The sequence below is a fragment of the Aplidium turbinatum genome, chromosome 13 (genome assembly GCF_918807975.1).
Source record: "Aplidium turbinatum chromosome 13, kaAplTurb1.1, whole genome shotgun sequence".
Lineage (NCBI taxonomy): Eukaryota > Metazoa > Chordata > Ascidiacea > Aplousobranchia > Polyclinidae > Aplidium > Aplidium turbinatum.
In genome coordinates, this window is record NC_137484.1 from 22,210,015 (window position 1) to 22,216,320 (window position 6,306).

General features: G+C 40.1%; 1 non-coding gene across 1 annotated transcript; it reads right to left on the reverse strand.

Annotated features, from left to right (window-relative positions):
- Window positions 1-181: 181 nt before the first annotated feature.
- LOC145782638 (U6 spliceosomal RNA) lies at window positions 182-288 on the reverse strand. Its single transcript, XR_014290866.1, has one exon. It is a non-coding gene; the product is annotated as a U6 spliceosomal RNA (small nuclear RNA).
- Window positions 289-6,306: the final 6,018 nt, after the last annotated feature.

The following is a 6,306-nucleotide window of genomic DNA, read 5'->3' on the forward strand; positions in this document are numbered from 1 at the left end:
CACCGTTATTGTGTTTCACGAGTAGTATTCCCTTTATGCAAGTTTTTGTTGGCAAAATAGGTCTGTGTGCCAACTCAATTTATAATAAATTGGCAAAATATTATATATAAATTTAAAAACTTTTTCTGATTGTATTATGAAAATATTTAGCTTAGTACTGCAAAAATTTTTTTTTCTTTAAAGAAATATGGAACGTTTCACGATTTTGCGTGTCATCCTTGCGCGCGGGCCATGCTAATCTTCTCTGTATCGTTTCAATTTTAGTATATGTTCTGCCGAAGCAAGTACTGCAAAATGTTGTTAATCAACAATTCTTGCCATGCTGATAAGCACCGTAAGTGAGAGTTGTCAATAATAAAATAAAGACGGTTTTATAGACTCTCACAAAAAGGATGAAAAACCAACTCATTGCTTTTTTAGAGGAAAGACTGTTCATGAATTACGATAGAATTACGATTTTTCGGTGATTTCCACAAGCATTTGTTTCATGGTACCTGGTTTCTTTTTCCGTGTTATTGCAGCCTATTTTTCACTGATATGTTTGCAGGTCACTATTGTTGCCTGTATTGCGATGTGTCAACCATTTCCTTGTTCACTGAAACTGTTAATTGCAAGATACCTTTTGCGAAATAAAGTAACAACACCACTCTTGCTTGGCGATGAATATTCTCATGAAACCGCTCGCCTCGCTATAAGTGCACAAAACAAGTGGCCTCGTTTATTAGGCATTGTTAAAAAAGTCAAAAGTGTTGTAAAAAGAGCTTGGCCTGGCATTAGCGTTGTTCGATTAATTTTGTTGCTGCGGTATTCGAACATAAGTATGAACAACATGTAACGCTAGATACTGGGTACGAAATGCGTTCTTTTCTAGCATAAGCGTCAACCTACCTATCATTTTAATAGTGCGGCCCGCCACAGCTCTCCTTAGTGCCAAAGTGGCCCGCATGCAAAAAAGGTTGGTGACCCCTGACTTAGACACGATTTTTTTGTTGGCTAAACATGATCTGTATGAAAATGACATTCTTCAACTGTGCCCTTGTTGCTAAACAACGCTTAAAAATCTTTCTACTTTCACACAAGGATACTGCAAAACATGTAAAGTTGGAAGAACAATTGACCTTCGGATAGGGACGACTCGCTTTATTGATTTTTCTTACAATATGGACAGCTGGAGGGTCACTGCGAAATTTAAAAATTGGCAGAACTGCAAAAAGTTTTCTTTGCTTTTGGGTAAATTCGTTTTTAACAAATGAAATGCTATATTTTACCTGAGGTTTGGGATGCTAGAACATCGGCAGAACCTTGCTACTGCAGTGTGAGGCTAACTACTGTTACCACTGCAGCGTGAAATCTATTGCTGCATTATTATGACCAGTATAGCATTACATAAACATGATATCATATATTTTCATGCATTTATTTTGGCAATACCGTACGCACTTTGTACACATGCAGGCAGATCACATGCGCTGCACCTGGGTATGCGACATATGGCGGTAGACCTCAAGCTGTAGTTGCACCAAATTTTGTCATAACATTATGACCCTTCAGTTGTCCACCTTCTTTTTGAGTGAGCAATCCCCTACTTCTACCACCCCTACCTTCGAAGCAAAATAGTCAGACATATCATCATCCGTTCAGTCAATTTCGGCTCCCGATTCCCCACAACCTTCTACAGCTCAAAAAATAAAGAGCCCAAAATGTAGTAGGCACTAAACTCATGTTCACAATAGCGTTGACACGGAGGTACTTTTAGATCCGCGGCCGAGATCATTTAGAGGCCCGTAACCTGTCCAAAGGGACCGAGAACTTGAAAATTCTTAACTAAAGTATCAGGTTTGGTGGCCGTGCTTAACTATATCAATCGATGCATATACCATAGAATTAGATCTTTTCATGCACGTCTTTGCCACCTTTTTCTTTTGTTGGTTTTGTTACTGTATTTCTTTTTCACAATATCATTTTTTATGCGTTCTGACCATGGGTGCCGATCCCTACAGGACAGTGGGGACATGCCCCCACCATCTTTTTACATTATTTTTACAACGTAAAAGGGAAAATATTAACCGAATGTCACAATTTTATTAGTTAGACGTTTAAAATCTATTGAAAGGAGGGTAGCCTACAACATTTTTGTTTTATGCGAAGAAACCCCAACCGTAGTAGAAATGTTATGCACATATTACTAATCCAACTAGCCTATATCAAAAGCTATTGTAGCTTCGCCATTTATTGGAGATGCTTTAAGTTCCACACAAGAACTTGGAAAGCTATGCAAAGTTTCTGGGAAATTCAAGCACCTGTACCTGAATCTTTATTCTGAAGAGTCTTTGCCTCAGGCTGCATTAAAACTGAAACCAATTTGTCCAACAAGATGGCTCACACGTGCAGCTGCTGTAAAAGCAGTGCTTGATAATTTTAAGTCAGTATTGGAAGCCTTGGAAGCAGCCGTGAGTCAATTTGATTCAAATGTAGCAACAACTATTAATTGGCTTATGAAATCTTTTGTCGTGGTTCGAGTGTACTTGGATAATTAGCGGCATTGTCTATCATTCAGTGTCTGGAACGTTTTAACAAAGCCTTGCACGGTTGCGCGGTGACTGTGGCTGGCATGCTTGAAGGTGCTAAACGTTATAGTGCTGAACTCCGCCATCTACGCAGTGAAGAAGAAGTTCATCGTGTCTTTGTAAAGCCTGAGAGGCTAATGGAGGATTGCAACCTTGAGTCATTGAAACTGACACGTCTCAAAAAGATCCCAAATCGTCTTCAGGATGGATAATGAATATGGCCATGGTCAGCCTCCTCAACTTCAAACACCAGAGACGAAATATCGGTCAGAGTATTTGCAGTCATTGACAGCGCGCAACAAAATCTTACTGACTATTTCAAGTCAACCGATCTTGAGCACTACAAAATTCTACAAGGTTTACTCTTCAGTGGAAAGCTACTGTACAATCACATATGGTAGAGTGGTAGACGATTATCTTGAGTTCTCTGACACGAGTCCCTTGCACAAGAACAGTGGTTACGCGCCGGGCTCAAGATCACACGGCGCTGGTTCGACTCTCGGGGTGTGCGCTTGAGCAACGCATTTCAGGACTGCTCTCCATTCAGCGGCACCTAGTGAATGGAATAATTTCTCGGCAACAAGACTTCAACAATCGGAAAACTTCACTCTGCCAATCTCGGTAACCGGCCCTGCGTCAAGTGCCTCTACAAGTATGCGAACAAGTACCAGGAATAACCTATCAAGGCTTTGTCAGTCCGAGGATAAAGATTCAAAACCAAACCAACCAAACTATGCTTTTTTCGAAAGCAGTACAATGGAAAGTCTGTGGAAGATTTTCGAATGGTATTCAAGAAGATGCCATCCGCTCTTCAGCATGTGTTTCCGCAAGTGGAACTTTTTGTACGACTTTTGCTCATTTCACCAGCCAGCTCGTGTTCAGCTGAACGGTCATTTTCAACTTTCTGACGTATCAAAACTTGGTTACGATGTACCATGACACAGAAACAGCTAAATCATACAATGGTCTGCCATGTGCACATCAAAGTTTTAAATTCGCACTGACAAATAAAATATAATATATAGCTTACATCGCATTAGACTTGTAGCCTACCTACTGTAATTGTTTGTTTGTCAGAACAGACCCCATCTTCCTAGCTCGCTTCGCTCGTCGCCTCTTCCTACCTTTCCTTGTAAATGTCCCCACCAATTTTAGAGAGCGATCGGCGCCCATGATTCTGACAAAGAAAACTGAATTGAATTGAAAACAATGCCGTGTATTCTTTGGATGTGGTGCATTTTTCTTAAAACTCAACGTGAGTTTCTACATTTTCGGCTCCGTTTGAACTATTTTTTTTTATGCAAAAATAATGAAAAAGGCAATATAACGCAAAAGAACAACATTGTCACTCCGTATTACGAATGTATGACTTAATTCCCTTCATAATGTACATAATATTGTAACTACTGCTCGCAGACTAAATTTATTTGTTTCTTAGCAACCGAAAAACACTATTTTTGGTTTTTTTCTAAACGTAACTGCTGCATTCTTAAACTGACCTACTGAAGATTTTACTATGCCTGTTAAAAAGTTGTGCTGAAGAGAATTTAACATTCGAAATCGCGATAGCCTACACAACAAAATAACTTGATATATGTTAATTTGGACTTGTCGCACATTTTTCTTAAATATATTTTTTTGAAGTTTTGCACTCGCTTTGTCATATGCGTCTGGGATTATGTTTTTGCAAAGTGCGGGGCTTCTCCGATGAGTTTCACTGTTGTTGTGTCATCATATGATACCATCACAATGAGCACTTAGTCTACCTTCGTGTGGTGACGTTGCCTGCTCTTGCTACACAACAATATTTTGCGCACGTATGCAGTTTAGTTTCTTTCCTTATGCCTGCTACGTGTGGTGTTTTGCGGGCGGCTGGCATTCTTTAGTGCCTGTGATTGCTTTTCAACGACTAAAAAGGCAAGCAGGTTAAACTTTTCGGGAAATAATGTTTCATTTTACACCCATTGTGACTACATACAACACTGCAATTATAAACGCAATACAACAGTAAAGAGAGCAGGGACATAATAATAGTCAGCTGCCCCCATTTATTTTAGCATGCCATTAATTTTCCTGCACAGACACAAACGCGTGCTCGAGAGCGGTATCGAACTGACGTCTTTTCTATCGTCCCGCAGACGCTCTTACCGCGCAACCGGCAAGTAGTCCATATGTGTTTGATGACGCTGGTTGGTTTAAATATTTTTTCTCAGAATGAAAAAAGCCTTCATTCTGACAGTTCCAGATTTGCTTTGTAACGGCTTTGAACCACTGACGCAGACCCGGTGCCGAGGTTGGCTGAGTGAATTATCCGATAGTTGTTGTTTGTGAATAATTACATCCACTAGGTGCCGGTGAATGAGGAGCTGTCCTTGAAATGCGTTGCTAAAGCGCACACTACACGAAGTTAATCTATATTCAAATCCATCGCGCACTTCTGAAATCCATTCTCTGAGTCCGCCTCTGAATCGATAAACATGGGTTCGATACCCTGTCAGATCATACCAATAACTTTTTAAAAGTGGTACTGAATCATGTTTCTGCATGTACTCAACTAAAGTAATAGATTCAGGATAATAATGTACTCAGTTGGGCCACCATGGGGCAGCACTAACACTGTCTGCTTTGTAAAGCGCTGAAGAGCAACGCATGTGCGATAAATAGCCTTCAGCTCTATACAGTATAAAACACGCATTATTATAATAATAAGACCAATCCGGTTAAAGGGAATCATCAGTACCCACTACCCCGCCTCTGTGGGCTATGTGCCTGCCTTGATGGGTTTCACCCAGTGGTGTAGCGTGACCATTTTTTATGTGTTTTTTAGCACGTTTTAGTCAAGATGAGTCCAAAACTTGAATCCAAGCATCGGAATGATGCGAATAAGAAAATTAGGTTGTTATATCAAGCTTTCGACACTAACAAAAATATGATAGCTAGTTAGCCTACAAGGAAAAAATTGGCCATCCCAACTAGATGGGGACAAAACCGAATTTGGATGATAATGGGCTTCTTTTCTTGACCGCCTTTCTTTCAGAAACTTTGCCCAATCTAATTTATTCCCCCTTGGGTAGAGGTGAGCGGTGTTTATCAACAACCAGCTTAGGCTGGGTGTCGAACTAGGATTGCATGATTGGAAAGCGAGCGCCTTATCCGCTGCGGCATCCCAAAATTTAGTTTACTTGTATTTAAAAATATGCCCTAGGTGCAGTTCCACCGAGTCAGTTGTAGGCTACTGCTTGTTTTTGTTTTTTAATTCAAGTAAACTATATGCTTAAAGTTTACTGATAAAGTAAGCACTTAAACAAATGGTCACCCTTCGCCACTAATGTCACCACAATTTGTCGCCCATAGAGAAAGTGAAACTTGATATTATACGGTGGTGCTTTGAAATTTTGTTGCAAATAAGGCCCTACATCTTTTTAGGTTTGTATAATTCCACTCCTCTTTAAAAAAAATAAACTTAAAATTCATCGACAGACGTCATAGGTTATACTATAGGGACGGAAGCGAGAAAATCGCGTGGCGATGGTATTTTGTGTCGCTCCTTTTGGTATTTGTGTCGCTCCTCCTACCATAGCGAAAGTTCACAACATTTCTCCTAAAACTGCTTTCCTGGTTAGTTTGAAGTTCATGGCTCACTGCACTGCGTTTGGCTTCGTCTGACCATTCCGATAAAAAAAAGGGATATTTGCCTATAACTCACATCCAGTGATCGACTTTCGTAAGCTGCAGCAAA